A 27,862-nucleotide genomic window follows, 5' to 3' on the forward strand; every position below is an offset into this window, starting at 1 on the left:
AGTACTACAGGGTAGGGAGACTGAGACCCATTTTCTAAGATTGAGAGCATTGCCTTGTTTCAGAAATCAGCAAAAAGATGGTTCATTTTTATTTCTCCAAATAAACTTTAATATTGAGCAGAGGTAATTTGATATTTTATGCAGTTGCTTGGGTTTATTAAGAAAGACAGACTATGATATGTAAATTGTTGAGATTTAGGCAGTTCAGTTCAATGCTGTTTTACTCTAATATTCAGAATAGCTACTCTGCAAGTTTTACTGCTTAAGGTAAGTGAAGGTTTTCTGACAATTTTCTTGAAAGTACAATTAGATTTTAGACAAAAGGAAACTATTGATTTGAAAAATTTGAAGGAGGAAACATTTTAGTGTTTAGGAGGAAACAACCTATAGTGTGGAATAATAATTCCAATTCTTTCCAGCTAAGAACCCTCATGTTTTGGGCCTTCATTTGTTTCCCCTACAGTTAAAGAAAAATATTTTTCTAAGAATGGGCTGGACTTTGCACCAATTCTCAGTCCCCAATAAACTAAAATCCCATGGAACACTGAATGTTCCTTTTAATTTGAAACCCACATAAAAATGTCATTTTTCTCCTGGCCTGAAAAAAGAAAAATTATAGAGCAGTTGTAATTTTACAGAGTACTTGAAATTTCTACCTGCGACAGTATTCAGAATGACCTCCCATCCCTCCGACAACCTTCAGGCATTAACAACTCTAACTAGAAAATCTGGTTTGAAATAACATTGTGCAGTTCTATGCTGAAATGCAATGCACTGGTTTCACTGAAGCATTCTTGACTTAGAGTCATAACATGGAACAATGAATATTGCTTAAATTATTTATTTAGGATAAAAACATAAGGAGAAAACATACTTTATACCAACAGCACAGAAAGAAGCAGTCAACCAAGTACACAACCAAAACGACAAAACAAGCCTAAAATTTCTAAAGTGGATGGATGGATCTCCTGAAAAGTTTCACACAGTTTTCCCACAGTTTTCCTTAATTTAGAAAATTATAAACTTATTTTGGAATAAATGAGAGAGACACAGAGAGAGAGAGAGACAGAGAGAGAGTGCTCTCTGGAACTTCCTTTTTGCACATCCATCATCCTCAAGTGTTGAATACTTTTAAAACTTTTCTTGACATGTGAATATTTTAGTAAAGATTTTAGTATCATTGGAGACAAAAAAAAACATCATTGGCACGGTCCACTGCAAGCCAATAGGTTCTTACCTTCAACCACCATTAATCTCTGTACCATGGATATTTAGTAGCAGAGGTTTTTAACCATCTCAATTTATAAAGTTGGCTCAATATATTTGTAAGGAATTCATTGTATTTTAAAAATGTGAAATTTGCTGAATTTTAAGGTGACAACACAGTTAAATGTCAATTTTATATAATTCAAAAGGGCAAATAAAAGCTACCTACAAAATTTCAGTCGTTATATATAAGTTCTATTACTCATACTGTTTTAAGCAGGCTTGCAGAAAAATAATGGAGTTGCCTGATTACTAAAAGCAGAGCAGACCAGATCAGAATGTTTATTTTTATTTAGAATGGATTTGAAAGTGAATATCAAAGGACCAATGGTGCACAGATTATTATTCAATTGTCCACTTATTTGTTCCATGTGCATCTCTTCTTTCCACATCTGTGTATAATAAAGAGTAAAAACCACAGAGAATAGCAGTCTTTTCTAAGTTTTTTCTAAAAAGAGAGACTATTTGAAATTTTCTAACCTAGTTAGTAGCTTGACAATTGTTACAGTTTTAACTTGCAGAAACACTGTAATTTTTCTTCTATTAATAGTGAGAAAAAAATATTTCCAGTGTGTGTTTCTATGTATTATTTTTTCACATTCTATAAAACCTCCTTTCCTTCACATCTGTTAAGGTATAGACCTTATTTTTCATTAACAGATAACTTCTGGGAATGTTCAGATTGAAACTGCAGCATTTACTTATCCAGAGCTTTCCTCTCCCCCAGTATAAATCTAGTTACAGTGGTAAAATGCTAAAAGCTCACATAATTTTAAATTTAATGTCTTTCACCTTCCAAGTAATCTGTTGGTATTCAGATAGAGCATATTTCCAGTTATCAATTTCAAGTGTTCTAAAGTTCCTTTTTTAAAATTTTTGTTTGCTTCATATATTTTCCTAGATTCTAGATCTTACCCTACAATGCAAGCACAGAAACACAAATAGAAGAGTTTTATTTGTTTATTAGACAAATAGAAGAGTATTATTTATCATTTGAAAAGAAAATAACCCAATAATATATTTGAACAGGATAGTCTGCTTGTAATTTTGGTAATTTTTTAGTACTAAGATTTGATTTTTCCTATTTCTAAAACCCTAGTGAATTTAATGTCTCCCCTAAGATCTTGTGCATGTGCATGAGGCATAGACTAAGAAGCCGTGAACTAATTAGAATCTTACAATCTGATTGCCAAATTCCAATTCACAGTCCAAACCCTGGTAAATTAGGCTCATATGAAATAGGAATCATATTTCTAGTTATCTGCTGTTATCTCTCTGATATATGAATTTTCCAAGGAGAATAAAACAACTTTTTCCCCATTTTACAGGTTGTTTAATTTCTTAGACATAAGATAAAGAAAATAGAGCATCATAGAACAGTTTGGTTTGGAAGGGAACTTTAAAGATCATCTCATTTCAACCCACGAGCGAGCCATGGGCAGGGACACCTTCCACCATACAAGTTTGCTCAAATCCCCATCCTACCTGAACTTAAACACATTCAAGGGGTGGGGAATCCACTACTTTGGGCAACCTGTCTCAGTGCTTGAACACAATCAATGTAAAGACTTTCTTCCTAATATCTAATCTAAACCTACCCTCTTTCAGTTTAAAAGCATTACTCTTAACAATACTTGAAAAAAAGTCCCTCTGCATCCTTCCAGTCGGGGCCCTTTAGGTACTGGAAGGCTAGACCGTGTCTCCAGAGCCTTCTCTTCTTCAGCCCCAGCTCTCTCAGCCAGTCCTCAAAGAAAAGGTGCTCCATCCCTCTGATCATCTTCATAATGCTCTTCTGGACTTGCTTGAACAGATCCATGTCCTTCTCGGGTGGAATCCTCAGAACTGGATGAAGTATTCCATGGGGATCACACAAGAGTTGGGGAGAGGGGAAGAATCACCTCTCAAACTGCTCGCCACACTTCTGATGCAGTCCAGACTAGGTCTGGCTTTCTGGGCTGCAAGTGCATATAGTGCACGTTCCCAGCTCATTTTTAGGTTTTTACCTATCAACACCCCCAAGTCCTTTCTGCAGGGTTGCTTTCAATCCACTCACTGCCCAAACTCTATCCATGTTTGAGCTTGCCCTGGCCCAGGTGCAGGACCTTGCCTGAGTTGAACTCCATGAGGGGCTCACCTCTCTTACCTGTCAATGTTCCTGTGGATGGCATCCCATCTCTACAAAACAGCTGGAAGTGCACTCAATCCCACTGTCTATATCCCTGACAGAGATGTTAGATAACTGGTCCCAACACCAGCCTGTGAGGGAAATGCTTATCACTGCTCTCTGCCTGAACATTGAGCCACTGACCATGACACTGTGAGTGTGACCATTCAGCCAATTCTATCAAGTGGTTCATCCATCAAATCCACATCTCTCCAGTTTTGAGACAAGGATATCATACAGGACCGTGTCAAGTGCTGGGAGAATATCAAATGCTGTGCACAAGTCTATTATCCACCAATGCTGTAACCCTACTGTAAAAGTCTGCCAAGATTGCCAGGCATCATCTTCCCTTAGTGATTGGCTGCCAACAATTGACTCTCACTTTTCCATGTGCCTTAGCATATTTTCCAGGAGGATCTTCACCATGATCTTGCAAGGAACAAAGGTGGGACTGACTAGCCTGTATTTCCCTGGATGCTCCTTTTGTTCCCTTTTTAAAACTGGGGGTTATGTCTTCTTTTCCGGTCACTGAGAATTTCACCAATCTGTCATGACTTTTCAAACATGATGGATAGTAGCTTAGCAACTTCATTTATCATAAAAATAATGACAGGTTGTCGTTTGGAGTTCACGACCTGGATGAATCAAGCCACTCCTTTGGTTTCTCTTATGTCCTGTGTCTAAAGAAGAATTGCCATTGTAGCCCTTATTAACTTGTTCTGGCAGATGTCAAGACCAATTATTTAGAAGAGAATATAAAACTATGGCACATAATCTAATATACAATCATATAATTCAAGGAGGTTTTTCTCTGATCACATATTTCAAGGTAGAAGAATATAATTTTACACTTACTGTTAAATCTCTTGTATCTTCTATACTTTTAATAGCCAGTGACAACGTTTCAGTTTTCCTCACACTTATAAATGTAATATTAATTACTTCAAGCTAAGAGCAAACCATTAATACTCAGCCATTTGTTCACTAAAAGAACTTATTTAATTTCAGATTTTTTAAAATTACTTTAAAAAAGTAAGTTCACCTTTCTCTGGTAATTTTTCTCAATCCGTATTGGTTTAAATATATGCTTTGTCTTCAGCCAAACAATACTGCATGACTCAGTACAGATTATGAATTATTGTATCCTGCAGGAAAATAATTTAATTTGTAATATATTCTACTTTGTTGATATCGAAAATTGATAACATATAACTAAAAGATAAAAGGATATCTTAATTGCTCTCTGTTATTCATTATCCCACAACGCTTCTTCTTATCTGGAAAGACACACCTGTGTGTATATTGCCCTCATCACCAAGGCACCTTGTTAATTTTGCAGTGAGAGACACTGAAATATACCAAAGATGAGAACTGCTCCAGTTCTCTCACAGTGTTGGGTATAAAACTTGGAATTCCCAAAATAATAAGATTACTCTATAATAAACTTTTCTCTTTCTAGATATTCTTTCATAAGTCTGTTTGGTCTCCCTCTTCCAAGAGAAAACTACATAACATATTTAGAAACTCAGGTAGCAATGAGAAAAATTGAGATACCATATGGTTTTCTAAGATCTGTAATTTCAGAAACATCTATCTCATATTGACTCAGGTCTCACCAGTGGCACTACACTTCTATTAAATCACAACTAACTGTGAAATCATAATCCATTTCTTGGAAGTGTGAGCTCCTCTTTTTGAGCACTACATGATCATAAATATGATGTCTGTTTAACTTATCAGCAACAAAATTATGTAGCTTCAAAATTTTTTTTAATATTTCCCAAAAATCTGCTTAGTCACAGGCAACATATATAAAGGACAGCTTCAGTAAAAGTTATCAGTTCATTTTATCTTTCTTTTAGCACATTGTACTGATTTCTAATCACTGTATTATTTCAGGCTTTTTCTGTGGCAAAAATTCATTCACACCTTCCAAGTCTAATTTTAGGATATTTTTTCTTTTTAATGTTTGTACCTCTTTGAATTTTCTCACCAGTAAATTAGTCTTCTTTTGAAACACTGTTACACAAATATGCTGCTTGATTTTTTTTTTTTATTTACCACTTTTGCTGTTTACTGTTGACCCTGATATGATACAGTGCATTTTCAAAGAGAGGATATATTATTCATCCAAACAGAAGAAGCTATGCTGTGTACATAAAAATAAGTACATATCTTTTTGACACTTCATGAATACCTCTCATATTACGAGATATTCAAAAGACACCAAAAAAAGATCAATGAAAAGGAAAGAAAATACTGAAGTCAAGTTTTGAATTGAAAGAACATTTTGGCTACATCCCCGTTATAGCTTAGAAATCCCTCTTGGCAATACTCTACACACTAACACTACTGAACAGACAAACCTTCAGTGAAAGCGCTGGGGAAAGGTGGCGTTTGCATGGGTATTGTTGGACTATTTCTCTGAAAATTAGCTCACAAAAGGGAAGACCACATAGAAGTGATCTGCCTTACCTATGCGAGAGCTCAGTCTCTTGTAAATGTCCATCTATTGTTATTCATTTGAAGTGGATTTGTATTTGATTAAAGAGTGCTCCAAATATTATTGGAAGGAAGGAAGGAAGGAAGGAAGGAAGGAAGGAAGGAAGGAAGGAAGGAAGGAAGGAAGGAAGGAAGGAAGGAAGGCAGGCAGGCAGGCTTTGGGGTTTAAAATCATATTCTGAATTGAATTGTATAGGCTTCCATGTCTTTTAAAAATGACACAATGTAAAGTAGCATGGCATGCAGATTGAGAATAGGAAAAGGGAAAAGAAATAGAGTTCTGTTAAATTGGGAAAATGTGAGTTTTATTATTATTTCTTCTTAGCATTAAGAATGCTGTAAAAGAAACATAAGAAAGAAGAAATATAAATGCCTTGTCCAGTTTAGTGCATTTTATAGTGCTGAAAGGAACAGAAAATATATAAACCAATTGTTTCTTCAGGGTTAATGTATATAGGTTTCTGAGACATTTTCTTTACCATTTTTAAAGTATATTTTAACAGTTATTTCATAAAAATTCATTCCCTCTTTCCATATGCTTATAGTGTCTTTTTTTTTTTAATATGTCTGAGTAAACAGATAACTTAGTGAAAGAAAGGTAATAATATAATTTGCTTGAATGGTTCCTAAACGTCAAATTTATTGTATAGTTATAGCATGGGATTATTGACTTTCTAAACATTTGGCTTTCTTCTACTTGCCATGAATTCTGGGCTTATGTGGAAAAGACTGCATTGTGCCTTGATGAGGATTTGAAATGGAAAGCCCCAAATAGATTGAATGCCACCGAATATTCACTTGTTTGCTGTGTGTCCTTTTATGAATTTATGACACTTGAATTCTATAACAGAATCCTAAAAAACCAACCTTCTAGTTCACAGGAATATAAAAAATCATTAATGTTTTGAATTATCCTGAGGACACAAACAGAATAACCTGACTAGAAGAAAACTATAATACCCAAACAATAAAAATGTCCCGGAAGCCTGACTACATAAAAAACGTCAAACTCATTGACTAAATTCAAAATAGGAAGCACTTTGACATCTTCCACTGAAGTAACTTCACAGCACTCATTTTGCTATTTCTTCTGTTTTCAGTCTTACTGGGGAATAACTAAGTAATTACTCATTCTCTTAAAAAATCCAGGCAAAAAGGAAGACTAGGTTTCTCTATTTTTATACAGACTTTACAAAAGCAATATTGTTTCATATATGGGCAAGTTCCTTCTTCTCATTTTCCTGCGATGCTTCTGTATACCATAATCCAAACAGCAGCAGCAAAAAAATAAAAGCCAGGTAAAATAGGGGCATGTGTTTGCAATAACACAAAACGTAGCAAACACTCTTATCATAGAAGTCTCTTTCCTTCTTAGCTTTGACTCTAGTAAATTTGAAATTCAGCAGATCACAATCCATGCAACCTTTACACAAAGCACCAAGTAACCCCAGTTTTAAACTTAGTTCCAGTTTTACATTATTGTACACGTCTTTAGTGAGGCTAACTAATAACAGAGGTGGTGGATAGAGAGAATCTTTGTCAGAAAAATAAGAGGGGGGAAAAAAAAGAGAAAGAAGAAAGTCTTTTTCCTTAATCAGGCCCTCTTCTTCTCTGTAGGGATGTTCAAACAGTTAAGAGAGCACCTGCTGTTCATGGGGGGAGAAACATTTGTTCTGCCAAAGGAAGTATTTTGCATAAAGCCTCGTGGATCAAGAGTGGCACCCAGTGGCTGATGCTTTGCCACAGCAATGCAGTTCCACAAGCTGCTCTTCCCTGACCTTCTGCCTAATGTGCCTTCTACATGGAAAGAATAACTCTTAAGCCAGCCTGGATTAAGCCAAATATTGTTTGGTAGGTTTTTTCTTTTAAGCAAATCTTTTGATATTCTAAACAGCATGCAATGCATGATGTTTTCAAATATCAGTTTTATATAGGTTTTAGGCAGATTTTTGCTAGTTAGTGCTAAAAATAACATGCAGCCAACATAAAAGAAGAATGATTAAGTCAATGTGAAGGAAAAATTAGACAATTAATAAAACCAAAAAGGTCTCTTGGGATAATACTGTGAAAGTGTGTAAGTTTAAGCAGTGCTTACATGTAACACAGTGTTACACTAATCTTAATTAGTAATATATTATTATCATAATATTAATAATGCACTAATATTCCATTATATAAAAGTAAGCACACACATTATTTCTCTAAGAAATTACCTATATGGTTGCCTTACATTGCTTCATTGCTTCTTCTTAAGCCCTGATTGTGCCAGTGAGTAAACACAAAAGACTGCAAATTCTTCCAGACAAAACCTGTGTTTTAAGAATTGCAGGCAGGATTAACTTAAATAGAAGGAAAAGAAAAAGGATCTGTATTTAAATTTTGTGCTTTTCTTTCAAAGTGCTAAGGTACAGTTAACTAAAGGGTGTTCCCTTATTGTTTGTGAGGGAACAAATAATATCTAAATTATTTGTCCTTCAGGGTAATCATTACGAGGATTTTTCCCTGCCTGATGTTGTAGATAGGAGTCTTGCTTGCTATGTGACAACACAGCCTATTTATTTCATTGCAGATTGTTAATCACTTCTTCACCACAGAACTAGTGAGTTTTTTATAGATATGTATATATATACACGCACACACGCACACAAATCACTATATAAGTACACAGATAAACGTCTTACTCTCCCTGGGTCATTTATTATCCAAACAAGATAAACACTATCCTGCTCAGACTGCTAAACAGCATTTGTTGAATTACTGCCCTCATATGCAATTAGGTAGTGTTACACTGATGGGAAAGAATAAAAATTGTACCTGAAAATCTGCAGTGGAAAAAGACACAAACATAGAACTTAAGGTGAAAAAACAGGTAAGAGTGCTCCTGAAAGATACAAACTGCAGAGCAGGTGGCCTAATCCTCAGATAAATTTAAAAATGCAGGTGCATTTGAAAACTGAAAAAAAAAAAAAAAAAAAAAAAAAAAAAAAAAAAAAAAAAAAAAACCACCAAACAAAAAACCCCTGACCAATAAACAATCCTACTTTTTTTTTTTCTTCTAGCAATACCTTTGTAATTAAGCTGATGCTAAGGAAAGCTTTTCCAAAGGTTTTCTAACATTTTCCTACAAAAATTCTCTTCCAGTTGTATTTTCAAATTCAGCCACACAGTTGGGTTTTTTTGTTTGTTTTTATTTGTTTGTTTGGTTGTGGTTTTTTTAGAAAACAGTATCGTACCCTCCTCTAAATGAAGTGTTAACTAGTTAAGACAACATTTTTTTGACACACCAGAAAAATGCTGCCTGCCTCTTGCAGTCTACCTCTTGCCTCTCTCCAAAAGTGTTTTGGAGGTACCACTGCTTTCTATGAAGCAGATTCCAGTGTTCTGGCTGAGAATCCTGAAAAGTAGAGTTGCCTGTGTATTTTTTATTCCTTCTTTTCAGAAGTAGGAACACAAATACAGCTAGGCAGCCTAACAAAATCTTCAGATTTTTCAACCAAAAATTACCTGCAAGAGCTCAAAATCCATTACTATTTGACAGATAATAAGGACAGAATCCTATGGCATGGATATAAGACTAAATTCCAAATTCTACATGATTTTTGCTGATAAAAACTTCTAAAAGTCTGCACATATATATAATATATATGTGTGTGCTTTTTATATATATATAATATATATATATATTAAAAACGCTTTCTAAAGAAAGGCTTGTTGCTTTCATACTTAAAACTTTTAGAAACAAAAGGGTTTATGGTGTTACCATTCCAAGGAGACATTCTCCTCCGAGCATTCTCTGCACTGCCCTTCTACCTGCCAAAGATACTCTGATTAACACTTCCCTCTGGGAATCATTTCTGCTAGACCAACATTCTGCTTTATCAGCTCCTTTGTAGCTTAGTGAAACAGCATCCATGACCTTTTGAAACCTCCTTGACCTTATATTAGAGTTTTCCATGGCTGAGAAATGTGATCACTTCTTCCAAAAGAATATTTGACAGCTATATTCAGTCACCCCAGAAACACTATTGTCCCAGTTATCACCAGCAAATAAAAATCTAGCAGCTAGGTGGTATTTGATATAAACAAAGCACTTGCCCATGGCAAATTTCCTCTGCAGACTAAAAAGGACAGGTTTACATTTCAGCTCATAAGCACTCACATCAGAAAAATTACACTTTATACAAATATAAATGGCAAACAATGAATGAAGCTCATTATTAGCTTTTAGAAGAAGGAAAGATGTAAAAGTAATAAACAACCAGAACAGGATAGTTCAGGATGACTGGACCTTATATTATGCTTGCCGTGTTTCAGCAAATGAAGGCCATCAGAGAATGTTTGAGGATCAGGAGAAATTATTTTACTCCCTTTGGAAAACATGTTTCTTTATAACAAGGACATAGGCATTTTCATATACACTGTTATTTGTGTTATGTCTATTACAGGCAAGTTTTTAATGAACTGACATAGTTACTGCAATTAATAATGTTCCACACCAGCTACATGGGAGAAACTCACTGCTGGAACAAGGAATTGCATTTCACAGTCTGATTTTACAATATCTATCAGTTCATGCAGTTTTTAGGGAGACATTATTATATACTGAGATATCTTGGATTTCCCATCCCCCTCTTGACTAATCTTATTACTCACAATCCAGACATTTTACCACTACTATTAAGTATTACTTAACTATTCCATTTTGATATAGGTGAGCAAATTATACACCAGAATGAACCTCAGAATGGCATGAATTAAGTAAAAACATGCAGTTTTTAATTGAAAAGTCACATGGATCTTAACCTCATACCCTCTTTCAGTTTTCACCTTAAATACACAGGTTCTTTGTCCACTATCTTCGCACATGGTAAAAGCAATTTATAGTCCTCACCAAGTCTCAGATCCTGTTGTTTTTTTCCCAGATGACTGAGTCCTTCATGAAACATTATTTGATGTCTCTTCCTTTCAGGTGGCATGCCTTGGAGCAGACACATTGCTGTTATCCAGTGGCAGGTCCCTTTCACTGTGACCATTTCTCCCTTTGCCTGCCAGCCATGTACCAGACCCCACCATCTGGTACTTGCATCACTACAACACAGTGTTTTACACTAAACCCTCCTTCTGCAACAAGGGAAGCAAGCATCAAGAAATTGGCTACAGAGAGCACTTCAGAACTCCAGGAATAAGTATATATACTTTAGAGGTAGCAAATCCTCTCCTGGCCTCTTGGTGAGTCATAATTTTTTTCCAGACCTCCAGCCAAGTTAATCCATGTCCTGTAGATCTATTTGAGAAAATAAATAAAAATAAAAATAAAAAAAAAAAAAAAAAAAAAAAAAAAAAAAAAAAAAAAGTGACTTTATGGCTGGAAATGAAGGCTTAAATATTATTATGACATGCATGATTTTAAGGAAATACTACATGCTTGGAAGGTGTTCTAATCATCATTAAATTATAGGTGAGGTAGGTAGAAAAAGCAACACACACAGATTAATGAATTGCTGTTCAAATATAGTAGTCCTCATGCCCTGATGACGCAAAAACAAACTCAGGAGACTGACTGACCACCTGGCAAATCAATGATAGCTCACAATTGCATTCTTTTACTCTTATCCCAGAAAACCAGTAGGCTCAATATTTTTCAGCTTTCATTACATTTCAAACAAATTGGAGAAGAGAAATTTGATATTCTACCTGGAACAATAACTTATTCAAGCATTCCAACATTTTGTTTCAACATAGAGCAAACTTTCCACAATAGCTTCTGCTCTGAATTTTTAATTTATATTTTTAATTTAGTTTTCTGTAGCTCCTTTGCATTACCACATTGTGATTCAGCTGAGCTCAAGTTCACAGTGTTGAATAAGCCTCCCAAGCAAGCTAAAGAATTTTTATGTCTTAGATCCAGTTGAATAGGTTGCTGCATTAAAACCATTGACGTGTGTGAACTAAACCTTACTCACTGTTAGTGTTGGGATAAAATATTCAAGACCATAAAATCTGTCCTCAGAAACTCTGGAACCTGTTTTAGCATTAAAGGTAGTATCAACACATACCATAAGACAAATGATGCTTGTCTATTACTACAATATATAAGTATACCTATATATTTCATATAAATTCCTTACCAAAACAAAAAATTACTGTGACAGCCTATATCAGGAACATGAAGGTAAAATATTTGTTTTAACATCACACCAAATTAATATTTTAACTGGCACACTGATATAAAAAGGGTGCTTTTAGAAAAATTAGAATATATATTAAATACCTAGAGCACATCACAGCTGCTGCACAGTCATACTTTACTTTGCTTCTTTACATTTCAGTAGAAACAATAACATATAGGAGGTACCTGTCTTTACCAGTGTAAAGTTTTTGCTTCAACTAAAGGCCTGTATTCAGAAGGAAGACAAAAACCAGAAACATTTGAGTTCCCATAACGACACCTTCAGAAAAGTTATTTTGTATGCTCTGTATTTTCACTTACTCATTCCAATTTCATTTATTTTTTGAAAGACATAGTCCCATCCAAACTAATGCTAAACAAGGTAAATTCCCTGGAATCCAAAATCAAAGCAGAAAGGAATTTTGGACGTAGCCCTCTTCCTTTTTAGAGTCTAGTGAAGGCAAAGAAAGCATCTTCTGTTTTCATTGACAAGGATGAAATCTGACATAAGACTAGTTTCAGAAATAGCAGTTGATTTCAGCAAGGACAGAATTTTATCCGTCCCTTAGTATTTCAAGTTGCAAGGAGTTTTTGTCTGCATATTTGCACAACATATCAATAATCACTGGACTTTTGAAGCAACCTACAACTTACAGAGAACATCCAAACTTCAGAAGATACAACTGAGAAGCCTGAGAGAGATCAATATTTTTAGTAACAGCACAGTTCTTGTTGGGCTGTTACCACAAAGTTTGGAAAACATTGAGCTAAGGAGGTTCAACATGTTACTGATAGCTTTCCACAGCTTTCCACATAAATATGCAGTTTAATCAGTCCAAGTTCACATTTAAATCTTCTCTTACATCATGTTGGTTCATTCTAGTGGTTTAATTTGTAGAAGTTTAAATAATACCACACTTTTTTTAAAAAAAGAAAAAAAGAGATAGAATTATTTGCATGATTATTTTGCTTGCTATAAGCTTTAGACTTCTGTCCTCTGAAATCTTAAGGGAAGTGCTAGATTCCTCTTCTGACATGATGAATTTAAGATGCAAAATGGATTTTAATTTTCATTCTCAAGTGTTCTGAAATCTATTCAGCACTGGTCCCAGAGGAGTGAAGAGATGTGTGTTTGAAATGTATGCTTCCCAATTCTCATCTGAGCTTTTTTGGCTTCTTCCTACTTCTACTACATATTAGACATCTTCTTCTGTATTTTGATGTTAATCAAGAGAGTCATGACTCCAAGGACCATTTTAGAAGACAGCTAAAACAGCCAGGCTGGCACTGGGTGCTCCAGTTTATTCTCTTTCCCTTCAGATAGCAAGGAGAAAACTTGAGACAGCTGACTTTTCCTTTTCAAGTATTTCCTTTAAAAGTTTCCGATTGCTGGGCCCGCTGATGCTGCAGATTTTTTTTACAGCATGACAGCCATTGAAAGGAAGAGAAAACTGTCAATACTGTTTTTTCCACTAAGGTGCAAAGAGCTGAGCCAAACTGAAATTCTATTATTTGCAGATAAAGTGAAAATTGTGAGACAATCAGGATGTACCTGCACTATGCTTAGGGGGTTTTGTTTCCCAATATACTTAAATATTAATTTTCAGGAAAAGGTAACCTGCACCATAAAATACAGCTTAAAAAGGAAAAAACAAACAGAAAAAAAAAATAAGAACAAGCTGTTATCAACTGTGACTGAGTGAAACTAAAGATCATGCCAGAGAGCTTAATAGCAATGCAGTGGTCACAGAAGCCTGGTGTTTAAAAATTAATTTCTAGTTTGAAGCTGTTAGTGCCAGTGCCAAGAGCATACAAAGTACATTTGTTCATCACCAGAGCTAGTTTCAGAGTAGAAAATTCAGGAGAAAGACAATGAGGCCTCTCCAGTTTCTAAAATAGATCTGGGAAATGTTTAAAATCTCCAGGCAATGAAAAATAGATTTCCACAAAAGAATAGCTAAAGGGCAAATTAGAGAAATATCTTGTCACATTTTATATGCCTATAAACTTGTCTACTCCACAAATGATGGCCTCCTATTAATTTGATAAAATGCTAATCAGATGTAATTTAGTTTTCTCTGAAATAGATATTTAGAGAGCATGTTCTGCTCTCTCCATTCCTACTTGAAAGAAAATAGATGTTTATTAGACCATTGACTTCTTAAAACAGAAACAAATATTATACCACTTTTCATGCTGTAAGTGAAAAGAGAAACAGATTTGCAAATTCAGTCACTGAGCTGTAAATACATTCATGCAGCTACTCACAAGCATAGCAGAAAGATTTCATTGTACCCATCCAAGATGTCACCACATGCATTGAGATCACACAGTTTGTACTTTCATCTGTGAACACTGCGAACCTAAAATTCCTGAACAGCCCTGAGCACTCCTGACCAGCAGTGCTAATACTTTAACAGAGATATTGAGAATGTGTTTTATCTATCCAGGCACTATCACCTGCTCCACTTCCATCACTTCAGTGAATGAAAGTGGTCACCTAATGAGATAACATTTCACACTGCAGGAGCACCAAAAAAGAGCAAGCAAGCACATTTTGGAATTATGAAAGCCAAGACTGTTCAAAAGATCAGCTTTTGATGGTTGATAGCATTCTTTCTGTATGAGAAGTGGATGAAAATAATTTTTGCTTTCTGAACAACAGGAAATTATTCATAGTAAACAAAATCAGTGCTGAGTTTGCTTCAGTAAACAAAGATTTATTTATATGAAAATGCTTATTATTTTGACCTACTAGACAGGTAGACAAAAAAGTCCTGAAACATTTTGTGGATTCAGTTGTTTGCTACTCTCTATTCAGGGCATATAAGTGGTCATCTAATACTTACAGTTTGTTTCTCTTTATTGATTGGTTGGTTAAGTGTTTTTAAATGGAAAAATATATTAATATTTTTACTGCAGAAATACTTATTTGCATGCAGATACATGTCTCTATAAGCAGAGTAGCTATTCTCCAAAAATCCATTGGAACAATAAGGAATTCACATGAATATTTGTAAATAGTAAATAAAAAAGGGGAAGGAATATGGTGAAACATGACAGCCGTTCAGAATTTAAATTTATGCTGTCCAGCATCTTGACAAAAAAAATTCAGTTCATGTGATTATCCACTGCATGTACTTTGCTGAGCCATTTACATTTGTGTGAAGCAGGAGCAATGTAGGAATTACTCACTGGCACACCGGACTCTCGCATTCTCATTCCAGTTGCTCTTTTTGTACATCCAGTTTTCCAAGCAAAAGGTGGGGAAGAGCCATGCCCCAAATAACTGGCTGCAGCGAGTAATGTTTCACATGACTTTACAGCATAGTTAGAAATACCAGTTAAGAGTTTAATCTTAAGGTAGCAACAAAATATGAATTAAATTAATAATGGTATTGATAATGAGCTTTCAGCCTAGCAGCCAGCAACATAACAAGGTCTATGGCTGACAGCTGAAGTCAGACAAACACAACCTTTTAATCAGGTACACATTTTTAACTGTGAGGGGAAGTAATTAGAACAGGTTGCACAGGTTCCTCTTGGCAACTTAAAAATCAAGACAGTATTTTCTTTCATTGCAGGTGAAAATCTGAGGATGTCCTATTACCTGTACTCTGAAACTAAATCATCACACTGAATGTATCTGATCACTTATTCAGAAAGTCCTTCAAACTGATACTGGTTTTGCCACCTGCTAACTACCACAGCTATTGAAGTTGTAATGCTACTGGAATTGTCACAGCTTAAAACCCAAGAGAAATAAAGACTTAAAAGGAGATGAGATTTTTCTGAAAAGGTTAAGTGAAAAGGGGAGACAGGACTAAGGAGACAAGATTAGGGTAACATAAATGATTCGACAGGCTGAAACAGATACGGTACGTTCTGAGATTGAAGTTAGGAATAGTCATTCTGAGTTTAATTTATTATTCATTTTTATTAACATATTTATTATGTTTGAAAGGAAAAAGGAGGTCAGTATCTTGACTGTACCTTGTCTGTAAAACAGACAAGATTTTGCCAAGCATGAGAAAAACAGAAAAGAAAATTATGCCAAAGGTAATATTTCCCCTACTGTGAACAATGAGCACTCTTCAAAACCCAAAATCTATTCCTGATGTGTCCTGTGTTAAGTGTGAAATAATGTCATAAATAAAGAAAATAAGCATCTTTTCTATTCATTAGTTAGAAAACAGTATCTTTATTTCAGTTTTAGCTGTACAACTTTAATAGAAAGGACAAAGCAGGACAAAGAAGTGCCAATTCTTTTCTAAACTCACTGCATCAAGGTTTAGTACACAGGCTGAGGAGAGCACAGATACTTATTAAAGATGCTGACAGCAGCATAAAAACTAATTACAGTATTGTGCCTCCCTTTATAAGAAACAATTCTACTTCCCTATCTCAGTTTGAGGTGACTAAAAGTCTTCAATTAGAATTCTCAGGGTTTCCCACATAGGCAAACACTGCAGGATTTGAACAAGTGGATATGCTCACTGCTCATATCACTTACTGCTAACTGCAATTATAGTATTTATGAATTTAAACCTTAATGACAACAAATTCAGTAGCTACCCTGCTTTTGTACTTGAAATGTCACTTATAGTTTTTCCTCAAACACTGTATTAAAATTTTGGGAACATTCAGAGGGTAAAAGAGAGAATTTTTTTTCCCTTCCCTCCCTTCTTTTTTCTCTATTCAGATCAGGTACTGGGGTTCATGGAGAGACTTCCATGCAACACATGGAAGCATTGATGCAAATCCTTAAATATTTGTTAAATCTTTCCTGGAAATAAATTAAAAAATGAAAAGGAGTTGCTTGCAGCAATTGTGGAAACAGGTGACTGACTACCATCTCTGCTAAGAGAAAAGAATCTATAACCAAGAAGGGCCAGGATTTTGTGAAGAACAAGACTGTCTCACTGATCTCCTAGCATTTTGTGAGCTTGTAATTAAATGCATGGATAAAGAGGCTTCAGTGGACATTAAGTATTTGGATCTTTCAGAAATGCTTGAGAAGATTCAACACTAGAAGCTTACACAGGAGCAAATCTGCTGCAGTCTTGGAAGGTGGGAAACATTTTATGAGATGACAGATGATGTAAAGATAGAAAAGAAAGGGTTAAGACTTTAAGGGTTTCTTTCTACGATAGAGAAGAACCACAAGTGATGTCCCGTGGGGATGACTTTGGGTACTGTCTTGTTTGTCTAAAGAGATGAAAGATGCAGGCTGGAGGGGTCAGTGGTCTGCTTTAGTAGGCTGGTGTCCCACACAGCTATCCTCTTACAGCTTATTGTCTTTTTCCAGTACTTTGGGTGTATGCATTTACTGAGGAACAGAAAATACATGATGTAAAGATTAGAAAGAAATGGCATGAAGTGTTTCAACAAATTAAAGTCCAGATCTGAATCAGCAGCAGATCCCTATCTAAGCATGGGCATATGCAAGTTATGTGGCCTTTGAGAGGGCATCCCACGGTAGAGATAGCTCAGCCCACTTTAATTGGAATGTCTCTGAGCAGTTTACAACATTATTCATAACCTCTGTTATTTTAAGTTGTCTAGGATTTCACTTTATTCCTAATATTGCATCTGTGAGAGAGGAATATCCATTTTTTGTTGGCTTTATATTTTGTTCTGTTGGCTTTGTTTTAAGCATCATGCTTTATCCACCAGCAGCAGTTTAGAAAAGCCTATTACATTTTGACAGTTTGAAACACAGAGTTGTGAAAATAAGGTGCTACTGTAGTGAAAATAGCCATTTCTACCAAAAGAACAGCAATGTATTTGATAGTGAAAGGGGAGATGCAGTACAATACATTTTTACCCCTCTTTTGTTTCTGTGAATGTTATCTCCTTTCTAATTAATTCCTTCTTACTCGTTTCATAATTTCACGGTTCTGCAGGTCCCATTGAGCAAGGTAACTCAAGCATGTGCATTAACCCTGAGAACAGCCCCACACTGCAGCAACATCAGTGAGGGATGACTGGGTGTGATGTGGCACTACCTGAGGTAGTTCTCATAGTGGCAGCCTCAGTACTGGGAGCTGCAGACTCTGTATGTTTTAGGGAATACCTTAATGAAAGGGTCACTTGAACAGACACATTTCCAGTTTGTCTGAGATTATTACTCCAAGGACTATACAAGTTCATATGTTTAAAGTATTCATAAGTCTCTGATCTCTGTATCTCATAAACTTCCTTTATCTCTTATTCTGCAACATTATTTAGTTAGTTTTTTGGGGAGACAGAACTTGTTATATTCCTGATTTGTTTTTTTTTTTAATTTTCCAAATAAGTACATAATGGTATATGAAGCAGAATTTTAAGAAGTTCTGTGAACATTTTAATTGCTCCTTCTGCAGAATTTGTTAACCATTTGTTCCCCACCTTTCCTTGCTCCATGTTTGTCCAGGTATCATGGACAACTGTGGTCAGACACCTTCAGCAGAGGGGACATGCAATGAGACCTTTTCCCTGCACCACTGTGAAATTATGTCCTGTCAGAAGACTTCTGCTGTCAAGATCAGTGAATCCAGAGCTGCAGCCACAGCCTGAATGGATCTGAAGCAGCTCTTTACTGCACAGGTTGTCTGCTCAGTGATGTTATCACCCTCACATAAATGTATTACCAGAAGCTTGGTAGTATTTTTATGGTTCTCACAGGAATAAATAATATGGTACAGTCTCCATTTGGAATGAGCCTTTTCAGTAAAATGGAAATTTAAATTCCTGGAGATCTGAGATTGACATCCTATAACACTAAAAAGGAGCATCTTTTGTTCCTAAAAGTTCTGGGAAACAGAAAAGTTATACACAGGGCATGAAAAATAAATAGAAACCCAGAATATTTATTAATATTTTAGATATATGATTTATATATACAATAGTGTTTGAAAACAAAAAATATCAAGTATACAATTTATAAAGATAATTTTCCTGCAATTCTTTAGGAATTTTATAATACTTTGTTTTGTGCTTCAATAGATTACTTTGCTTTGTCATGACTATCAATGGATCAAAACTTTTGCTGAAGTATTTTAATTTAAATGGGTGTATTTACAGTTATTATATCATATTAATATTCCAGTAGGCATAAAATTTTCACTAAATAATATTGAATAATTAAGGAGAAATACATTATTAATCAGATAGGAACAGTTTCATATAATATAAAATGCTATTGTGCTATGTCTGTTTTTTTAATACCTGTTATTGAAACCTCAAGTTGATATTGGTAAATTACATTCTACCATATAGACTAAGGAAATTTTAATTGCAAATCAACTCCTATTGTAGAGATACAGAGGACATTATCTAGTTTTGTTAATATGAAAATGAACATCAGTCTTGTTTATTCCCTACTCAAAAAAAAAAAAAAAAAAAAAAAAGGGGGGGATTTAAAAGTACCTGAAGATAGTAAAAAGCTAACTTTTCTACTTACTGTACTCAGATTACTAAGTTGTCTATTTACTGTAGCATCTCACAATTCCCTTTGGGTCACTGCCAAAAGGGATACCTTATAAAGTAATCAATTATGTATAAATGCTCTTCTTTGTTATGTGCCTTGTGATATTCCTCAGAAAACGTCTGAAATAAATATTATGGGAGACCCTGACAGTGATTATGAAAAGGAGATCATATTCTGAAATAAGAGTAACTGAGACTTTTCTTCCAAAAACAGTCTGTTGATGTAGAATTTCACAGTTTGAATTTTCTGTGGAGTCTCCTGGTTTCTCTTCATAAATGTTTAAGGAATAATCTTTGAAAATGCTCTCACACAGAAATTTTTCAGCCCTATTTTTCTTTTTGACCCTTTTCTTGAAAATAAATCTCACGAACGGCAACCAAATCTAACACAAAGGTGATGTTCCATCTCTGCATTAACCTTGTGTCTTTAGGAAATTAACTTCCTGAGATATCATTGTTTCTTTCCATCACATCTGCACACATTTTTGATCTGGTTTTCCACATCTGACTCAGCTGACAGGGGAGTCCCAAAGTCTCAAAAGCTTTATCCAAAAGACTTTATCCAAACTTGAGGACCTACATACCTGAGCACAGCCCAGCTGGCCACTCAGTGGCCACATGGGATCCAGCTGCACATCATCCTCTTCCCCAGGGGTGGAGGAAAATTCCTGTGTCCTGCACTGCAAAGACCAGCAAGTGACTGGTGATTCAGTGGGATGGGCCAAAGAACAGGAGCAGGATCTGGAGATAACAGCAGAGGGAATCAGTAGGGAAGTTAAATATTTTGTGGATCTAGAAACAGCTATATCATGAGGGGAGATGGAACACCTGCCACAAATGCACAACTAGCACACACAAAATGGATATTCTTACAAATTCTAGTTATTCTCAAAATTTCAGTTAACATTCCTTACTGTCATAATCTTTGATACACTCAAATGGCAGAGAATAAGATGCCTGAAATAACATAAATGCCAGAAAACTAGTCAGTGCAGGGTGCTGCCAGCAGTCCACCTCTAGGAGAATTCTAGGATCAAAACCCTGAGATGGATAGTAGAAGTGGAGAAGTGGGATGCATAAATGAGGTCTCTTGGCAAAGAAATATAATGGGGCTATGAGACTGCTGCAGCTGGGCTTAGGAGATAGGCAATGATTCTTTCTATAGCAATATTCTGCAAACCCTTGGATACCGCAATTGGAATCCGAAGTGACCTATACACTGATAAAAAGTACTTCTTACTGGCCAAATTTAAAATGTTAGAAACAGCTGTTCATCAGAAATCCTGATGCTGTGTGTAGCTCCAGCACCACAGGAAAGCAGCACAAAGATATCTCAGCTGAGGTCTGGAAGAGTGGTGATACAAATAATTTTATTTACCATTCATTTTTGCCTGAAAAGAGGATAATCCAAATTACGCTTCCCCCTAGAGGGAGTCAAACCTTCTACCTAAAGGTAAACAACATTGACAGCAATAACAAAAGTGAAGAGGTAATTATAACTCAGTACAGAAAAGCATTTGAGTAAAGATATTAAAAGGAAAGTGGACTTTGTGTGTTCTGAATTACACAAGTACTGACATAATTACTCTCTTTCACTAAAAAATCCCTAAAATTTTCATTAAGATGGCAGATATTTTAGGGCTCCTTGATTTTTCTGCTTTGTAAATGATGGAATTCTATTTAAAATTCAAACTCTTTCAGTAAAGTATTTGATCAAGCAGATACAGAAAAAAATGTACCTAAACAGCACAGAATAAAACATTTTTGGTCTTTCTGTCTTTTTTTTTTTCAAGTTAGTTTAACCAGTCATAAAATTCTGTTTTGAGACTTGTATTTTTACAACATTCTGTTTTGAGACTGCTGTTTACAACATGAAACTTCTTTAGCAGGAATTACATATCTACACTAGGATTTATATTACAGTGTTTTAGCACTTAGATTGTTGGATTGTGTCTGTAGGGAAAGGGAATGAAATTCATGAATATGGTTTTTTTGTTTGGGTTGTGTATCTTTTATTAATTTCTCTTTGTTGTTTTACTTGGTAGAAACCAGGAGATGTTGTTTGTCTTGCATTTAAGGAAACAAGTCAAATTTCTCAAGGTGGAATAAACATATGAAAAGTATATAAAGAATCATGCAAATGCTTGGACTATGATGGAAATAAAACTGATATAAACAATAATAAATAATTAGAATGTAGTTAAAGTATCAATTAAATCTAAAGATACGTCACCTATTTTCCTATTCATCTTAATTTTTATATTGCCACTGAACTATTAAATAAAACACAGATAACCTTTTCAAAAACACAACAGCAGGTGCAAATACAGCAACAATCAAAATAAATATGCTCATTGCCATTGAAAAAAATGGTTCTGTTTGTTAAATACACTTGGGAATATTCTTTTCTGTCATAGCAAAAATATAATTTTGCTTTAATCCCTATAGATACTTTAAAATTTACAGAAGTTCCAGTGCAATATTGCCATACGAATGGGAATATTCTTGATAGATTGGGTTACGAAGTGTAAAATTGACTGCAGAGAAAATCCCGAAGATTTTTGCAGCAAGTGAGTCCTGGTGCAGGGGTGCGGGAGAATCATGAAAGTGTTTCTAATATGGCATTTGCAGGTGCTGAAATGTTATTACTAAGCTACCAACTGCTTTGAGGAGTCAGATGTTAAAAATTCATTTCTGGTATCAGAGGATCCACCACTGAAACAAGGTAAGACAGAATTTGTATGCAAGTGGCTTCAGTTTCTGCAGAAATCTTTTGCACATCATGAAACCTGAAAGGCTCCTTATTAGGATTCATTTGTAGATAAATGAACATGCTTTGCATGAAACCCAAACAGAAACTCAAGTGAAAAAGCTGCTTTTTAAAAGCCTGGAAGCAATTTCACAGACCTTGCAATGCAGCAGTTTCCAAATAATTTATTTAAATCTCTGACTGTAAGTCCCTTTTTTTTTTTTCTAATTATGAATTGGAAGCACTGTTTTTCAGCATGTCCTGATGCTGCTGTGCTGAACCTGTAAACCGTTCAGTATGAAATTATCATGAAACAATAGAATACTGAGCAAAATCCCAAATCAGTGGGAACAGAATAACCTCAGGTGTTGGAAAAGGACTCCACAACCTCTCCTTTCTCAGAGGCCACCTGCACTCGGCCAGGTTTGTAACTTGGTGTTTTAGCATCTAGCTAAGGTTTGACCAGGGAACAAGCTATGAGTGCAGGAGGAACCACTCTGGTGAGGGCCATGGCAGCTCTCCCACTGCTCCTGGCATTATATGGTACTGAGCAACAGAAGAAAAAGTGAAGGTCCCCACTCTGGCATAATAAATATATTTTAACATTAAATATCCAAGCAGCCCCTATGAAAACAAGAAATTACACAAGAATAAACTACATTAATAAGCTTATCCGTATGTTTACCTGTTCAACATAGGGACATCAAAGAACAGGGATTTGTCATCTTAGCATGTAAGATCAGTGGGATGCAATCTCATTCCTTCCAAGGAAGGACATTCTTGCTGGTGGTGACACCTCAGCCTAGACCACAGGTGTCCATCAGCCTGGGGATGGATATTCAGCCATTGTGCCCAGTGCTGGTGTCCAGGCACTGGCAGGAGGAGCTGTGGGATGGCTGGAAACTCCAGCCAGTTCCAATGGACACCCTCAGCCGAGATGGCAGCACCTCTGGGAAAACATATTTGAGAAAGGGCAAAAATGCTGCCTGGAAGCTGGGAGAGAGAGGAGAGAGAGAAATCAGGAGCAGCCCTGTAGACACCTAGGTGCAGTCCATGGAGAAGGAGGGCAAGAGACTCTCGAGGCACTGGAGCAGGGATTCCTCTCAGCCCATGAAGAACCACAGTGGAGTAGATATTGTCCTCCAGCCCCTGCAGGATCCACCACTGGAGCACATGGATTGCATCTCATGGAAGTGGCCAAGCTGTGAAGAACTGCAGCCCATGGGAAGGACACTGCAGCCTGTGGGATGGACCTCACGCTGGAGCAGGGGAACAGCAGGAGGCAGAATGAAGAGCTGGGAAAGTTTATTTTAGTTTCTCAGTATAAACCTAATCTAACCTTGACATTTTCTTCTCTGTTTTTTCCACTCTGCAGGAATATATGACACATGAAAATAAACATCTCCTTGCTCATAATAATAAAATTTCTAAAAGAAGATTAGCCCATTTTGAAATCCTGAATTACCCTTATTTCAAATTATAATGTTTTCTAGCAGCTTTGAGGTAATATATTAGAAGATCATGACCAAAAATTATCAAAAAAGCAACAAAATTACTTTCTTTTAACTGGAAGCCAATTTCAATTGTTTCAAGTGCAGCAAGTTTTAGTGAAAAAAGAAATCATGTACTTTTTAAAGCATCTAAATACATATGAAAAAAATTTGCATGTACTTTTATTGAATTAAATACAAAATTTCTTTATATTGGTAGTCTTGGCCGATATAATCCAGTTCACAGCAGTATTATTTAAGGATAGGTAATTTTACATATAAATTAAAAAATAATCGACAAAAACTTTGCCATGAACATTATGTTGAAAATTTCCTTAATCATACCATGGATGGCATGAAAATAATGTTGATTCTTAAAGTTAAGAAATATAATTCAAATTCTAGATAAAAGAAAGTATATGACCTCCATGCCTCAGGAAAGCAAACTAGAAGCTCTGGAATTTTGAACACTAGAAAAATGCTCACAAATTTTATCTCATTAATTATGTGCAAAATTTATTAAAGGACTAATTTTAATCCAGAAAAAGTAATAATTTTTATCAAATTAAAAAAATATTGGTTTTATAAATTTATTTGTTATGCATCTGGTTTTGCTTGCATTCTATACTTAAAGCCAATAATTTACTTTGGCAATTCTCTTTCTTTACCTCATTCTTTTACAGTGTTAAAAATAGTATGGAAAGGAGCCAAAAGTCCAAGTAAATATGCACTTGTTTATTTGCTGCATAGATTTGAGCACTACTGAAGTCCTCTGTTCATCCTTAGACTATGGCATATTAACATTTTCTCCATGCATGGCACCAGAATGGAGCTGGAAAGAACCTGGTGCCTCCCCAATGCAGGATCACTCTCAGCTATTTCATTCCTGACCAACCATGCTAGTCATGTGCTCAGAGACTCCAATACCTCCCTAATATGCAATGCCTCATGGACATCTGCTAAATTTCCCAACATCTGAACTGAGTAATAAGCACTTCAATTCAGCCCAACTTTTCTTGTTCAGTCATAAATGAAAGTAAAAGAGGTATTTTATTACTTTTCAGTAGCTGTGTTGGCATTTTGAGACAGTTAATGGGAAATGACTAGCCAAAAAACATGCCATAGAAAAGGATGGGGGAATTATATTGGATCATAAGCTTCATATAAGTCGGTGTTGCATTGTGTCAGTGTAGTGGCCTGTAAAAGGAGAATCACCATACTGAGATGTACAGCTCTTCCTTCTACTCTTCACATCAGTCACTTGAAAGAATAACAGTAATATTCTTTCCATTTGCTTTCTTGGTCAATACAACCTGCATTTTCATATCTTAAGGCAGGTGTATATGCTCAAAACAATTGTCTTGCTTTCAAAACATGAGGATTAAAAAAGCCTTATATTTCCCTCAGATTAAGACTATCCTGCTTTAACAGGTATTTAAGAATGACAAAATAAGCAATTTAATTTTAAATTCTTTCATGAGGGGTTTTGCCATGCCAACACAACCATGTGCTTTGCTTTACAGAGGTGGCATTGGCATCCTAAGGGCTTGTGCTTTCTTCTTGGTTTTGATTTGTTTGTTTGGATTGATGGTCGATTGCCTTTCTTTTAGCAGTGTGTGTATACATATGCATGCATATGTACATAAATGTGTATATATGTATGCATATGTATATATATTACATAGAGTTAAGAATTGCAAATGTATAATTGTGCTAATAAACTTTGAGTTCAATTCAATTTTATCATTATCAATGTTCAATACTGCTGGCCAACTCTTTTCCCACACTCTTGATGTGGATATTGAACAGGCTTCAGCAATGCTCCACAAAGACACTTTCTTTGTTCTTAGGTATTTCCTTCTGATACAGCTGAAGTAGCAACTGAAAAAGGGCTCTTTGTGGCATTTGCTCATACCATACATTCATGTAAATTATATCTTCATATTGTGCCATGACACATCCTGCGTTCATTCTTATACTGTTAATTAGTCCTTTCACACTTTCTTTCTACTCATAGTTTATTCTAACTGTAGAAAATACAGCACACTTCCTGATGGCACAGATTAAACTGAAACAATTTGTTTTCACTCTCACCCTACTCCTCCTGGACACATACAAAGTAGAAGTCAAAATCAGGTCCCTGGTTAGGCCAATGTGTACACTTCAGTCACATTTGGGGAAACCAGGGTATCATCTCAAAGGACCACACTCAGACTTCAGTTGCCTTTCATCTCTGAAAACTAGCAGATACCAAAAAAGTAAATAGTTCTTTTTACTTAACTGTTTCTTGAGAGGATTGCAGACAGTGGCTGTGTTTTCTCAGTGTGGTGTTCTGCCTGTATGGTTGGTACAACAATGGTTACTACAAATATACAGGTTACACCTTGCAGGAAAACAAATATTCCTAGTTTTCATCAAATCACTGATTCTCAACCTTTCCTCCTTCCCACAAATACCAGTGCACTTACATGCCAGCATAGGTATCAATTTCTTTGAAGCTGTAATTTGAAGGACCAGTTCACACTGCCCACTGACAATAGGGAGACTCAGTGCTAGCAAAGAGCAAGACAGGGTTTGAAAGCTATGATTTTGGAAACCTAAAAAAGTAGTTCCAATAAGGATCATAATTTAACTCATCAGACATTATAAAGAAACTAAAATTGCAGGCAAAGAACAAGACATACAAAGGATAGGGTTATGTGTAAAATACTGCCTTCCTTGATGCAGATGATTTAGAGCTCAAGGGAAACTTTGAATTCACAGTTTAAAACTCTGTCATGGAGCAAGACATCCCCACTGATCTTCACACAGGAGCAAAAAGGTCTCAGATTCTGCTTTTAAGAAAATGACAGGAGAGACTGAAGGTTAGATGTATATTCAAAAGGATTCAGAAAGGAAGCAACAAAAGAGGATGAAATTTTAATGAAAAGTACACGAATAGGCAGGAAAATATTTAATGAGAGATAAAAATGGTGGCAATCAAGAACAAAAAAATAAAGGAAGGGAAAGACAAAGCTCAGAAGAAACATATTGTTAGTGAAAAATAACCTTTTAAGGAAAAGTAATAGGATGATAGTTCTCTAAATAGCTCAGGAATCCTCTGGGGGCATTTCCTGCCTGCATTGCTTGTGCAGGCAGCACCACAAAATGCACACAACCAAGGTCTTTATGCTTGCATATTCTACCAAGCATGACAATTCGGACAGACAGATGTGCAAATATTGCTTATTGTTGAAAGACCAACTGCATTGCAGTAAGAGAGAAAAATTCTGCTGTTTGATAAAAATATGCACATGTCAGAGAACTGGAAATAGGAATTCCTTGTATTTCTATTGCTGAGGCTGGTTGACCTTAGTAGGCTTGGGTTTTTGTTTGGTTGGGTTTTTAAACAATTAAACATATAATTTCTTGAATTTCTGATTTTATTTTTTCTTAGATAGCATTTAGACTATCTTAATGTCTGATAAGTGTGTGGATTCCTGCAGACAGAATTTGACAGTGAGTAAAGCCAGAAGATGAAAATTCCTGGTTCTTGTTTGTTGTTCTGTCTCATCTGAGCATCTTTGGAGTACTCAAGGAGCTATTTCACACTTTTCAGTATAGTAGAAAACTGCCAGGTTTATTTCCACAGACCTTTGCTGCAATTTTGTTTCAGAGGTGACTTTATGCTTCTGAAATACATTTTTCCTCCTTTGTCTTCAGATCCTGTATGCTATAATTCACTTTTTGGTCACATTAATTTTTTTAGTGATATCTGAGTACTTAGGAAATGATCCATCAGGTTACCACTGAGCTTGAACACCAGTTAATTTTGCATAAGTATGATGCTATATTTAATCCAGACTATAAAGTAGTCGATGTGTGATACATGAAAAGAAAATATTAAGAAAAGAAATGAATCACTATGACACTGTTTACTGTATCTTGTAAAAAAAATCCAAATTAAAGCCTCCTATATAATTCTAAAGACCTGAAATCTGGAAGAATTTTACACTGATCACAACATCCACCCTTCCAGTGCTAAATGTGCCATAGAGTATCAGGAAAAAAAG

Source organism: Sturnus vulgaris, chromosome 4, assembly GCF_052056855.1.
Source record: "Sturnus vulgaris isolate bStuVul1 chromosome 4, bStuVul1.hap1, whole genome shotgun sequence".
In the NCBI taxonomy this organism is placed as follows: domain Eukaryota; kingdom Metazoa; phylum Chordata; class Aves; order Passeriformes; family Sturnidae; genus Sturnus; species Sturnus vulgaris.